This window comes from Hibiscus syriacus, unplaced genomic scaffold (genome assembly GCF_006381635.1).
Source record: "Hibiscus syriacus cultivar Baekdansim isolate YM2019G1 unplaced genomic scaffold, ASM638163v2 tig00111817_pilon, whole genome shotgun sequence".
NCBI lineage: Eukaryota > Viridiplantae > Streptophyta > Magnoliopsida > Malvales > Malvaceae > Hibiscus > Hibiscus syriacus.
Window position 1 is genome coordinate 459,856 of NW_024063188.1, and position 15,655 is coordinate 475,510.

Genomic DNA, 15,655 nt, shown 5'->3' on the forward strand with positions numbered 1-15,655 from the left:
TATTGTATATGACATGATTGAATGGATAAATTGCATGTTCATATTCATACGGAATGCATTATTATTATATTTACATGTCTCACTAAGTCTATGACTTAACGTGTAAGTGATTTACACGTAGGTACCAAGAATCATTAAGAGAGGAAATAGGATGGTAAGAACAGCAGCACTGCTAGAAGATCAGATCAGAAGTAACAGATAAAGTATGTCTTTTGTTGTGTATAGTGTTGGCATGTAAGAAAAGTATCTGTTACGAATGCTCTGATTGATTTAGTATTTTATGGTTTCTTTTATGTAAATTAAGGTATTTGGTTTTAATGGGAGTTTAAAATTTCTCTGTCTTCTTTAAGTGTCAAAGTTTGAAAAGTCAATGTGACACCTCGGACTCATATTCGGGTCGGATACGGTTAGGGGTTACAAAAGGACATCTAGTTACTTTAAGACATCCCCTTTCTTTAATATTAAAAAAAAATAAATATTTAAGAAATATAATTTGAATGAAACTAAAACAACTATATATATTTTTGTTTTTATAAGTAAGGTATTTATTTATTTAAAAATATCGAAATAGGACCTCTAGTTAATTTAAGATAGCCCTTTCTTAATATTTAAAAATAAATAAATATTTAAAATATATATATTTATACGACTAAAATGAAAAAATAATAAAATAATTAAATTAATAATTTAAGCATATTGAAATTAAAATGGTAATAATAAAAATTAAATTGTAATTAAATAATGAATAAAACAAATTAAATTAAAATAATAGGATTAAAATATAAAATATTGAAATTAGAGATACTAATTCTAAATATTATGAGTGATAATGGTTATTAGTATAATTTAACCTAATTAATTATTTGGGATTAAAATAAAATTAATTAAAATTATAAGGGACTAAATAGGGTATTTACCTTAATTATTATATATAATGTTAATGACTAAAATATAATAAAATAAAACTTGAAGTCAAAATTAATACGAGCAGAAATGTAATTCCAGTGACTAAATTGCAAAGATACAAAACTTGCAGTGACCACGGAAGGGGATTTCCCATGAGGGAAATTACACAAGCACCCCTCCCTAATACGTCGTCGTTTGGGGAGGGATTTAAAAACCCTTTTAACTGGCCCTAAAGGGTCATTTTCTCATTTTTCTTTTTTTTGGTTCTCTCTCTAAAGAGAGAACACTTTGCATTCTCTCTAGGTTTTCCTCATCGGAGGGAAACCAGACACTGGCCGACCGCCTTGCTCTGGCATCGATTGTCGCCGCCGACCATTGTAAATGGTGGTCGAAAATTATATTATTACCCCCAAAATATAGATCTTCCCAAGCTAAAGCCGAATATGGCCTTTATTTCTCCTAAAAACCCCTTAATCTTAGTAGATCTAGGTTTTTACCTTCGGTTGTTTTGGTAATTCCACGGCGGTTTGGAGGCTCTGACAAGGTATATTTCTTCTCTCTTTTCTTCCTTGCTTTCGAATGGCTCTTTGTTGATGTTTGGTTCTGCTCACCGCTCGGTTTTTTTTGCTTGCTGTTGGGTTCATTTTGCTCTTTGTCGCCGATTGTCCCATCTATTTTGTAGGTTCGATGGCCATATTTATAGGCCACCACGAATATGCCTTCAGATCGGGTAATAAGGGTGCTTTTCGGTGAGTCACCGAACTATGGTGGTGACTCACCCTAGAGCATACAACGTGGAGGGGCAACTGGCTTCTGGAGTCTTCTGGCCAGGCTGGCATCGTGGCACTGGAGCGTCGGTAGTAGCTGGCTAAGGCAGCGGCAGCGTGGATGAATCTAGAAGCAGCGGCCGCGAGATGATAACCTAGGGTCATGAAACCCTAGGGCTTCCAGGGTTCTTGTAAATTTGGGTCGGGTTTGTAAATGGGCCTCCTATGTATTTTTAATTATTTATTAATAATAATAATATAATAATCATAATATAATAATGATAATATTTATAATAATAATAATAATAATTTTAAAATGGAAAAATTAGAGTCTACACATACTTTATCGTTGTTTATAAGATTTTCTCTTAATTTTTAAGCTTTGACGTATAGATTCCAAACTTGTCAAAGGTTTCTCATTTGATTTCTTAAGAAAGGATAGGGGATGGTAGTTAAGAGATCAGCGTTGCTCGTAGTTGAAGAATCAAGTCTTGGAGTCTAGACTCAATCAAAGAACGAGATGGAATATGGATTAGATTGTTGTCACAATCTAGGGTTTTGAATGAGAAAGAAAGTTACTAAACAATTAACATAAAAATAAAAGATCAATATGAAGATAATGAAGATTAAGACAATAAGACAACAAAGACAAAGAAGATAAATATATGATAACTTAGCTAAACTTAGGATTTTGGTGATGATGGACGAGAATGGTAATTTGATGATGATGATGATGGTGATTGATAGATAGTTGTCCTACGATCTCTCCTAATCACAATTAACTAGGCAAACTCGATAATCGGCTCTGACCATCCCTCCTAATCTCATTGAGAGGCAAATTAGAGTGTGAAGATCTCCCTCACAAAGAAATTGAAAGAACTTAATGATAAAGAATGCTTCAAAGCTACAAGACAATCATCACGTACAAAAACAAACTCTTGTTGTATTATTAATTAAAGAAATTTGATTTACAATGGTGAATGAAATCTCCTTTATATTAGGCGAGGAGTTTCATGAATCTAAGTAACTACTGAATAAAATAATAATAAACTAAAGATAATTGTTTAGATTCTATCCTAATTACTAAAAATAATAATAAACTAAAATTAATGTTTTAACTCTATCTTAATTCCTAAAAAAATAATAAATCTAATCCTAAAAGATAATGCACCATCCTATATTAAATCATTTAATAAATAATCAATAAAATATTGATAATTCATAATATTTATAAAATCACGTTTTAATCACGTATTGGAATTTCTACATGTGATTTCTTCACTAAAATGAGCGTATCTTGAATTCCAGAAATCAAATTGACACGTTTCAAGTAATGCTGGAAAGCTAAGAGATAGCCAATCGTATCTCCAAAAGACATGTCAACAAAATAACACATAGATCTCATTCAAAAAGTTGTCGCAAATCTACTACTGTTCTGGTTTTGTTTTTCAAGGCTTGGTTGTGTGGATCAATTGAAGAGATAGTTCATCTTCCTTTAATGTGAGCATTGTGGTGCATGTATAATCTTCCCTCTCTTAAAAATATTCAACCTTGAATCTGAAACATCAAAGGGAGAAACTTTAGAACCTTTTAATAATTCACTCACATCATACTTACCGAATATATATACTTTGAATCTTTGAGATTTTGTTGTTCTAATAGGTTCGAGTAGAAACATTAAACTAAAGAAACATGCATTTTCATTATTATGGATTCTGAAGCATGTATTATTCCCCCTCTCCTCAAAAGAATTCGTCCATGAATATGCAATTCCAAAAGAAAGTGGTTAGATGTGTTGAAAAGATTTCTTGTGAAACACTTACTCGAATCAATGTGATGTGTCTTTATGCGTTTTAGTAGAGATTTCTTCTTTGTCAGAACTAATTTCTCTCTTTCTTGAATTCCTCATACACATGTCTTGTAAACCATTCTCTATATTTAAATTCAACATGGCGTCGACCACTGTTGGCTTTATATATTCTCCAATGATTTTACTCGTGTGTGACCAAAATAATTGTTTAAAAACCATGTCAAGTGATTTATTAAAGTAATTCATTAAGTCTCCTAAGTGATGTTCATGAACTAAGAATTTTGTGAGGAGCATTTTGGAATACATAACATGTTCTTTGAAAATGAAATCCATATATAAAATAGAACTTGTTAAAAGCTCTTTCAAAATAATGAGTATAAATATTTTTTTGAGTCATCATGATATACATCTTTGATAGTTTAATTCTCGAAATAGTAGTATGTCATTGAGAGGTAAAGGTATACCGTTGGGATAATGCATCTTCTACTATGTTTTTCTTACCTCAGTCTTTTAACCACTTAAAAAATTAATGATTATTATGGATGATAACCTTTTTCATAAGTATGTTGTGTTGCCAAACTTCAAGTGTTTGATTCTTATAAAAAATGAGTAGATAAGAATATCATCAAAATATATAACAACAAACTTACGTGTGAAACGGTTTAAATCGTGAATCAACACTGAGATGGTATAATGATTAATAGGGGTGAGCAAAACTTGACTTGAAAAATCAACTTTTTTTTTCAATTTCGAGTTATTTGAGTCAACTTGAATTAGCAATTTGGTTTTTGAGTTCGAGTCGGGTTGAAATTTGATTTACTTGAAAAATCGAAAATTTGACTAAGTATTTGATAGTTTTACTATTTAGTCATTGATTTAATCATTCCTTCAATTCCTTCATTTTAAGTCCATTTTTACCAGATTTGATCCACATGCTCCTAAACTATCATAGAATACATATGTACTTTCAATCCCTCTTTTTGACTACAAATTTTCTATTTTTCAATTTAGTCCCCTAATTTTTCATAATTTCTTTATTTCTTCAATTCATCTTTTATTTTAAGTCCATTTTTACCAAATTTGAACCACATGCTCATATACCACAAAAGAATATCTATTTAACTTTAATTCTTAATTTTTTTTACCAAAAATGTACTCTCTCTCTTATTTAGTCCCTTAACTTTGCATTTTACTCAATATGGTCTTTTGTATACAATTATTATCAAATTCTTTCTTCTCATCAATTCCTTGAATCCTTTATACTCTCATCAATATTTTACCCTAAAAATAATTTCTTTAAAATATAATATTATGAATATATTTTTATAATTTTAGATTGTATTTGATATATTAAATAACATTATAATGTGAAAAGAATAATATATATATATATCTTATATGGTTAGAGAAAGTAAAAAAACTAGAACAAATCCTTGCCATAATACTATAAATAATTATAATAAAATAAGTATAGAAGCTCGAATAACTTGACTCGAATAACTCAAATCGAATTTTTTAAACTCGACTCGAGTCGGAAAAAAATTCAAGTTAAGTTCTAGTTGCAAAATAACTCATCAACTCAAATAACTCGAAAGTTTTTGACTTGACTCGACTCAACTTGATCGAATGTTCACCTCTAATAATTGAGGCTTTTATGGGTGTAGCCTTTTTACAACAAATCTAAATCTTTGGTTCTTTGGGATCGTTTGTCTGATAAGGTATAAAAAACCTTGAATTATACTGTTTGTTGTTATGTCCCTCTTTTTGGTGGTAATTCATCATGTGGATCTCCTAACACTTCTCAAAAATCATGTAAGAAAGAAATAACTACACTAGGCAAACCTTCGTTACTGTTAGAAATCGAAACAATTTTTTCCTAAAGCGAACAAGGATGCAAGACTTTTTGTGAAGAATGTTCTCTCTCAATTCTTTTATGCTCACATATGTTTTTTGAATCACTCTTTTCTTCTCACAATTAGGTTCACTCACCACCCGTGGTTCATTATTATTTTGGCTTTTGTAACTAATGACCTTTTTTTTTTGTCTTTTTTTCTTTTTTTTTTGTTTTCCCACCCTTATTACAAACTGACATCACTTGAATTTCAAGTGCATCTTTTGTTTCCAATGGTGTAAGAGACTAAAAATGTTTTGTTGAAAATCGATAATACCTTCAACATCGTATTCGTCTTTATCAGTGCCCGATTCATTATTCATGGTAAAGGTGGAGTAGACGAAGAAATGAAAAGATTTGAAGTACCTTGATAATTGTCTCTAACCAAAAATTCATTTGAAGTTGTGCTTCGGTTGTGATTTCTTTCTTTAATATGTTTTCAAGGTCTTCATACTTATGTAAGTTAAGAAGATCAATGATGTTCTGATTCAAACCGATGATAAATCTACTCACTGTATCTTCTTCTTCTTCTTCTTCTTCATTGATGTTTGCACTATTTAGTAAGGATTGCATCTCCTTGTAGCATTCTTCTACAAAACTTTTACCTTTTCGTAGTCTTCAAAGCATTTATTTAGCTTTACGGATGTAGTGTGTTGGAAGAAAACACTTTCTTAAGGTTACTCGAAGTGCATCCATCATGTGAGTGCATAATCTGAAAATTCCATGGTTATGAGATGTACTTGGTCTTCTAGAGGACAATTGTGGTATGAAAACATAAGGCCATCTTTACTTTCCCAATCGATGTAACCGTTTGGATCATAGTTTACTTTGAATTATGGGATTGTGAACTTTGGTTTAGCAAAGAGTTCTAGCTTTAAAATTTTTCCACATCTTGGTTGCATTAGGTTTTGTCGAGCTTTTGTTGATTGAATGTCAGCATGGTGATTTTCTTATTGTCATCTTTCTATCTTCAGGTTGTTGTTTGAGTTGGTAGTTCAGTCTTTTGTTGTTGTTGAATTGCAGTAAACATATCCATTTGTTGATTAATAGTAGCCATAAGCCTCACATTGCCTTAAAAAATTCATCATATTTTACCATCACAACACTCAAAAGAACAATGTAAAGTGAAAAAAAGAAACCTCACAATTCACTCCAAGGAAGTAATACATTGAGAGAAATTTAGCCACTCTTTTACTCTTTAAAACTCTCTTACCAAGAAGTCTCACAATGTTCATTTTAGAGTTCAATCTTTAACAAAGACAAAAAACAACTTAGAATGCTTTAAAAGTCAAACACAAGTTACAACTCTAATTGAATGAGTATGAAAGGAAAAAGAAGTATGTAAACTCTTTTAATCCTACTAAAAAAAGAACAAGAATGTATTAGATGATGTAAAGGAATTAAAAGGGAAAACAAAAGAATCTAAAGTAATAAGAATAAAAAAAATAGGAAAATCAAACCCGGAAAACCTAAAAACACACGATCAACTTGAGAAATGTTTTTGAAGGGGTTTTCGATGTTCAAATGACCTAAATATTTATGTGGAGGTTTTTCTTCAAGTGTAGAAAGCCCAAAATACCTTTAGTAGTATCTTGTAAAAAATTCTTGAATGGATGAACCCTATTTCTATCAATTATTTTGATCAACATGTATGAGTGGGTTATTGGTGTCCTAATGAACTAATGTTTTTAATGGAATTCAATCTTGTGATGATGAATAAACCTTTAAAATTTCAAATAAAAATTTCTTCAGTAGAATTTTCTAGTAATTTTTCAACGAAGAATCCTAAATCTACCAAACATATTTGAACAACACTTTTAAGAGTTATTTTGATGTTTGATTGACCTGAATTTTTTACTGAAGATTATTATTGGGATGAAGAATGCACTTTTAAAACATGAGCTCAAAATTGCTTTATTTGTGTTTTATGTATTTTTTTGTTTATTTTATCTTTTTCTGGATTTTATTTTTTTTCCTTTCTTTTTGATATAAAATATCAAACTAACAAGAAGAAATTGAAAAAAAAATTAAAACAATGAAAAAAGAACATGAAAATGATTAATTGTTGCGAAGTAGTTTCGTTGGGTACCTTGAAGTAACAGGTAACATCAAGTATCTAAATAACTCATACATTAGTAGTAAAATAAAATACGACATAAAACAAGTACATCTAAAATATTAAAACATGTCACCCAAAATAAAGACAATCTAGAAGATGTAAATAGTACACCAAAAAATCGGTACTAATGTGTTGATCATCTAAGTGCCAAGTCTAAGGTGCATATCTAAAAGTATCTGGAAGGGGAATTTGAAGGAGTGAACTAGAAATATCAGTGTGTTCTAATAAGTTCATTATAAAACATACTGGTAAATTTAAGAAAGTAGTTCAATAAAATTGTAATATCCCAAAATTTTGAATAGTGACCAAAATGTAATTTTTGGAAGTTTACTGGCTAAAGTATAAATTTTGGAAAAGTTTAGAGACCAATGTGTACTTTTCTAAAGTTATGTATTTTGGCCCCGTAAATGAATAGTTCACCCCCAAGAATGATATTTTTGTGGGTTTTAGATTTTTTATCCGGAATTTGTATTAAAAACTATAAAGTGATAAAGTCCGTTAAAAATTCGGATAATTGGATCGATCCAAATTTTTTAGATATTTGAAAGGATAATAAAGGAAGTTTAATATTTTCATTTACATGACTTAATATGGAAGGATTTAACATTGATAATTGGATTTAACCTTTATTCTTAATGTTAAATCGAGATCGTTTGATGAAAATTGGCAAGATTATAATTTTTGAAAAGGACAAGGGCAAAGTTGGAAGATATCAAAGTGTTGGTTTATTTTTGAACATGAAATGGATAAAATGAACATGTGCATGGTTATTAACATGATATTTTAAGGGAAAATTGGTCATTAGACATTAAAGTGAATTTTTAATTCATTTTAATTAGTTTTTAATCATGTGTCTTAGGATATTTTTAAGGAAATTTCAAGACTTGATCTTCTCCAAACCACCATTTTGTGAGCTGAATTTTGGTAAGGAAAATATTTTATTTTTCATTTTCAAGTAAATTCCTAGGTTTTTGGATGAAAGCATGAAATAGAGAAAATTGTTCTACATGAAATTCTCTATCATTTGGTACCATTTTTCATGCTTTCCATGGTTGAAAACCTAAGTTCTTGAATTGGATGGATGAAGGAGAGGTCAGGTTTTCATGTTCTAAGGTTGGATATGATGAAATTGATGTTGTAGAATCATTTTCATGCTTGAAACATGATTGAAAACAATTAGAATTGGTTAAATCAAGGTTTGGCGTTTAGGGTTTTTATGGAAATTTGAATTTAACTTGAAACTGATATGAGATTAATTGCAAATGTTTGAAAATGATGTTTAGAGGTTGAATTCATTCTTGAACCAACTTGGAAATCTCGTGCATATGAAACCTATATATTCAAACAATGTGAGAAAATTAGAGAAAAATATGGAAAATTTTCCTTAAGGATATCAATGATGTATGAATGATTATACAAGATTTAGAATATTTTTTGGACCAATTTGGAAGATTGTATAACTTTAGGGACCTATTCATATATTTTAGAAAATAGAGGCTTTAAGTGGAAATTGTTTAAAAGTTGATGTACTGTGCTTGAGTTGAAATATCAGAATGCTTGATTATGTTATTTGAAACTTGAATTGAAGTTAAATGGCAAGGACCATTTTGAACAAATTAGAAATTGTTGAGATGAATTCTAAAAGAATTCATTTTATTGGTGGAATTGTGAGATTAGGAATGTCATGTGAACTAGTGAAGGATATGAATAGTAAAGGATTTGAAGAGTTATTTTGAAGTCTTAAGTTGACTTTAATCGTATGAAATGGAATTTGTATTGAATAAATATCAAAGAGATTTTAAATAATTTTAAGCTAATGAAGATCGTGATCAAAATTGAGATCAAGACAAGCTAAAAGCTAATGAAAAAGTAATAGAATGAGGCTTATATTGAAGTAAAGGTTTGATAGTACGACATGTCAAGTGAGTGAATTACTATACTTATATTATTATATATGATATAAGGACGGCTTGCGATGAGCCATCCTTGAATAATTTGGAAAGAAAAATATTTAAATCGCATTTTGATTTATTTTCAAATTGTTTTACAAAATAGTATTCATATGATTTTGGGCATGATTTGCCCAATGCATTTTTATATGGTATTTGAATGATTTTAGGTATGAACTGCTCAATGCATTGTTATATGAGATTTTGATATATTCGTGTCTATGGATACTTTGACATAGAGATGGTTTATGAAATTGATAAAAGCCCATTGTATGTGTATTGAGAGTTATTGGTGCAATTGGCATGCCATGAGGTGGAGTGAATATTGATTACTGAATTGGTACATTTGTGTACATTTTACTGGCACTATATGTGCATTATGAAATTCATGATGTTTTGATGTTATGAATTATCATATATGACATTTGATTAGTATAGTGATGTTATGTTTTACACTACATATACTTTTGTATGGCACTAAGAGTGCAATTTATTTATAGCAATTGTGACTACATATTTCGCACAGTTGCCTGACTCACGTACCATGGATTCTTATTTATTATACATTGGACTATGATTTAAATGAATATGAAAAGTGCAAGTTTATCTGATTCATTGAAAGTAAAACTTTCATCGAATATTATGATTTGGCATAAAGTGCCTTATATCTAAACTATTGTCTTTAAATTATTTACTCTGCACTATTGATTTTAAATAGTCAATACTAAACTATTTTTTTTCAGGTTACTAATATGAAGTGATATAATAAGTCCATTTTTATATGTTTACAGATTATTTATGTACTATGATTTATATGATATTTTATAGATCGATGTTCCTTACTTTAATAAAAAAAATGTCTCACTAAGTATACTTAGCGTGTGATGATTCTCACGTGTAGGTAAAGAAAAGCGAGAAGAGTAAAGAGTGTAGCTGCATCATCCATAGAGGACTATTTTATTAGTATCAATATGACATCCTTTTGATGTTATTTTTGATATTTCTAGTGGGCATGCATATTTTATATGTGTTATGTTTGCTTTGATACAAATAGTTTTAAAATTGATTTGTTGCATTATATATATAATAGTTGACTCAAAATGGGTACTATTAGGTATAATGGAAATTTGTATGATTAGTATCTCAAAAATTATATTTTTAATGCTATTTAGATGAATTTTTTATTAGGCAATTTTTAGGCAGTTTCACTTAAAATATGATACATCATTGAACTTCCATATTGTTGTTTAAAATCTAACTTGATTTGAGTGTTAAAATATTATTTTTGGTTTTACGCGATTAATTATTCTTAATTTTTCATATTAAATAAACAAATTTTATCGTTTTTCGAATAAGATATGTTTTAAATGTTTAATGTGAAATCTCTAGCTTATATTTGAGTATGGATACGGGAAAAGGGGTGTTACAAAATATCATAAAAGTGGCAATAAGGTTTATTAAAACACATAACTACCCTCCACCCGTGCACCAAAATGTAGTCCCTAGAACTGCATCTATAAGGACTTACCTTATACCCAATAGGTATAGAAGTTAGCCTAAGGGAGTACCTTAGGGCCTAAAGGCCCACCCAAGGGTCATCTTAGGTCCATAATGAATTAACAGCTTGATCTGAGCTGGACTTACAGAAGTCCATAATACATCCTAGAGAGTACCCCAATAAAATAGTTTCAAATAGTAAATAACAGTATCAAATATATTTATATTTTCAGTAAAATCGGTAACTAGAGAACATATATCAGGCAAACATAGTTTGTAATCAGTAAAATAGGGATCATGATTTAAATCAAATAGTTCATTCATAAATCAGAATAGATAAAAAAATCATATTTCAAAACACATAAAATAATCATATAGCACACCAGGAACACACCCGCAAAAAGAATCAGTATGAGAAGTCTACTTTGTACCGGCCTCGCTACACTCTATAGTAGTGCTCGAACCTAAACCATAACGAAGTAAGGTTACCATGGAAGTAATATTTTAATATAATTAATAGAGAGTTTATAAAACTATATGGGTAATCACGGGATTGTGCAGTCAAACGGATCTGGAGGAGCTAGGTCAAGCTAAAGAATGAAGGGGAGAAGTGCGAGTACCTTCAATAAAGAACATTATAAATCAATCCTTATCCTTAATTTAAATGTAATTAAATAAAATAGTTAAATACACATGCATGTTTGTGGTTTAATGTTTGATTCGGAGGCTTTCAGGTTAGATTTTGGAAAAAAATAGACCACCAAATTGGACTTAGGACGTCGAAAAACCTAAAATATGACTTTTCAAAAAAGTTAACTTTTGTTCAAAGTCAAAATTGACATTGGTTACTGTAAAATTCAACTTTAGTCATAGTTAATGGTCTAGGTCAAAGCAACGATTTATTGAAATTAATTTGTTTGATCAAATTCACAGGTTAGACCAATTCGAGCTGACTTAGTATGAATTGACTAGCTTGGTCTGGTTCAAAAATAAATTGATCTATACCGATTTGACTCTATCGATCTAACCAAACTAGTTCAAGAAGGTTTTCTGATGGAAGAGAAGCCCCCGTGCAGGGGTGATATGTAGAGGCATGCGTGGTAGCCAAACTCGACGATCAAGACATCTATGATAATAAGAGGCTTGTTTGCCAGCATATCAACTCAAATTCGAACTAAAAATATGAATAAAATAAACAAAAAAGTGCTCTAGAAGCTACCCATGATAGATTATGGACACAAGAAGATCAAGCGATGGGCAAATGACACTATCACTTGAGTTTTGATTAGAATAGGCCATAGAGTTCAACGGTGAAATGACATTGTCCTCGGGTTTATCAATTTGGTCATATTAATATTTAATTAAATATAATAAAAATAAATTAATAATAATTGGGAGTGTTAAATCTCACCCCATAAAATAAATTTCATCCTTAAAATTTATCTACAAATATATGTAAGAGTTGATCCTTCATTGAATCATCTGTCTACCAGGTAGCTTCTGTAGGACTACAGTTACTCCAATGAACCTTTACCATCAGAATACGCCTATTTCGAAGAACTCTCATGTTCTGATAAAAAATATGTACAAGCTCCTCATCATAATATAAATTTAGCCTAAACTCAATATCTTTAATTTGAATAATATAACTTGGATCTGAATGGTAAAGCCTCCGCATGGACACATGAAAGACATCATGAATATGACTAAACTGGGGAGAAAGGTTAATCTAATAATCTATATGTATGACTTTCTTCAAAATATGATACGGTTTAATAACTCTCAGACTCAACTTACCCTTGCGTCCAAATCTCAAAACTTTATTCCACTCAGATACTTTTAAAAAAACCTGATCTTCAACCTCAAACTCAATGTTTTTCCTCCTCTAATAAGCTTAAGGCTTCTGTCTATCAAATTCCTCCCTCAGACAGTCACAGATAAATCTGATAGTATCATTAGTCTCTCAAACTAGCTCTGGACCCAAAGTTTTTCTATCATGTAACTCAGACCAACATTTAAGAGTACGATATCTATGCTTATACAAAGTCTCATATGATGTCATATGAATATTAGCCTAGTAACTGTTATTATAAGCAAACTCTGTCAAAGGAAAGAAGTCTTCCCAACTACCATGAAAGTCAATCACAGAACCTTGCATCATGTCTTCTAAAACTTGAATCACTCTTTCAGGCTAACCATTAGTTTACAGATGAAACGCTAAGCAAGCTTGGAAATAAGAAATCATTCTTGCAATTGAAGTTGAAAATGATGTGCAAAAACTTTTTATGTCTATTTGGGTTTAAGACCTTACAAAGAAAAAAATGTAACGTTAAAATATCAATAAAAAAAAGAAAATGAAAACATGTGATGGCACTTTTGATGGCCCAAGTTCAGACCATGAGGGTTGTTTGATGAATGGTACGAGAAGGAGACCATCTAAAGCCAAAAATGTTTGCACTCAAATAAAGATGAGCCATGAAATGAATACTCACATTGAGGCATTACTAAAGGTCCAAATCATACAATGACAATCATATTTGAATCAAATAGGATGGTGAGATTTATTGCAACATGAATGAACCTCGTCACTTGGATTTTTAGGGGAAGAATACTAAGATGAGAATAGATTACCTCGAAAAGCATACCATTCATGCATTAATTGGCGATAGATTCCTAAAGAAACATATCTGATAGAGTAAATGATTTTGAAGATAGAAGAAGCATCAAGACTATGTACCCGAATGTGGTAAGAATTCAAGAAAAATGTTCATCATGGTAGAAAATACCTATTCTTTAAGTTTCAAGGCGAAGATAGAATCTGAAGACCAAGAGCATGTTTGCATATAAGATGATAAGATACAAGCTTGAATCAATAAGTAACCACATGGATACTGGGACATATTCTTGAATGATCAATAATGGAAGACCAAGGTCTCTAATTTAAAATGACGTTAGATGATAAAGTGCTTTTTGATAAATACAAGCTCAAATTGATAGGCCATGTCACTGTTATTGGGATAACTTTCAGAAGAAAAATGTTCAATAGTGAAGGCCGAAGACTATGTTTTGAAGACAAAAAGAGATTGATGGTTAATACTTTAGCATGCATAAAAACATCATCGACATAAAAAGAATGCATTGCATTGATAATATATATGTTTAACTACATTCACATAAATACATGTTTCTTACAAATCTTTGATAAAAAGAAGATTTGTGATGACAATATCTCGAGAAGAAAGAGAATTTGAACTTTATATCTAGAGGAAATCATACTCAGAGTGATAGAATTTCAAAGATAGAATATCTCAATCTATAGAAAAATTATAGTCCCGAAAGAACATGATATTCAATCATTTTATCAAAAGAAGAGAAATTATTTTATAAAATAATTCTCGATTGAAATTTGAAAGATAAAAAAAATGATCCACATATTCATTATTAGAGGATAAGATCTTAGTAGAGAATCCAAGACCCTTAGGTCATTACCTTTAGGTATTTTGAATACAGTATTCAGTGACATATGATAACTTTTTGCAATTCTAAATCCTCCAAAAAGGGGAATGAGGATCAATCATTTTCAACAAGATTTCATAATGAGAAGAACTCATCCAAAGAGGAAAATAAGTTCATAATGAGACAAACTTGTTCGACATTTTGCACAAACCCATTACAGAAGGATGTGGATCAATATTTTTAGTATGGAGTTCATAATGACGAGAACTCATTTAAGAGGGAGAAGAAGTTCATAATGAGAAGAACATTTTCAACCTTTTGCTCAAATCCATCACAAAAAAAGGTGAATCAACATTTTCAATTGGGAGTTCATAATAAGAAGAACCCATCCAAAAAGGAAAAAGAAATTCATAATTAGAAGAACTTGTTTGACTTTTTTCTCAAATCCATCACAGAAGGAGGTGGATCAACCTTTTCAACAAGAGTTCATAATGATAAGAACTCGTCTATAGAGGGTAAAGAGTTCGTAATGAAAAGAACTTAGAGTTTAAAGATGTCAAGCAGATAGACAGATAAAATTGATGTTTTATATATTTGTTGTATTTTTGTTTCATACCATTCAGAAAAATGGAGAGATATAATCACCATTATTATTATTATTATTATTAAATAAATAAATAACCAAATTTTAAAATGTCCTAAGTCCACCTATTACACGCCCAATTAGAAAATCATTAAACCCAAATTATTTCAACACTTCAGTCGGCTCAAGAGTCTAAACTCTTAGGCCCGTTTGGTTCAGGTATAATTCATTCCTGGGAGGAATGTTTTTTTCCCGGATGAATATACCCACGTTTGGATGGGGGCACATTACCAAGTTCTAGTTAAAAAGTAATACCAACAGTAATTTTTTTTACTATTTTCCCGGTAATCTCTATCCCTCATCCCCCTTAGGTATTTTATTATTCCTATTGACTTGTCTAAAATAGCCTTCTCCCTTCGTTCGGGTTGATTTTGTGAAATTCCCATTGTGCGTGATCAAGCAAGGATGTGAGTTTACATATTACTTTTCCTTTGTTTAATCTTCAATTTCTTTGATGTTTATTCTTTGTTTCATAATTGGAAATTTTAAGGGAAAAGGTAATCTTTGATGTTTCTTCTCTGTTTCCCCCTTATTGATGATCAATTGTTTTGCTCTCTGGGTTTTTCTTTTTACTTGTTTATCTTCATCCTTAGTTGTTTTGTTGGTCCGAGTTTTAT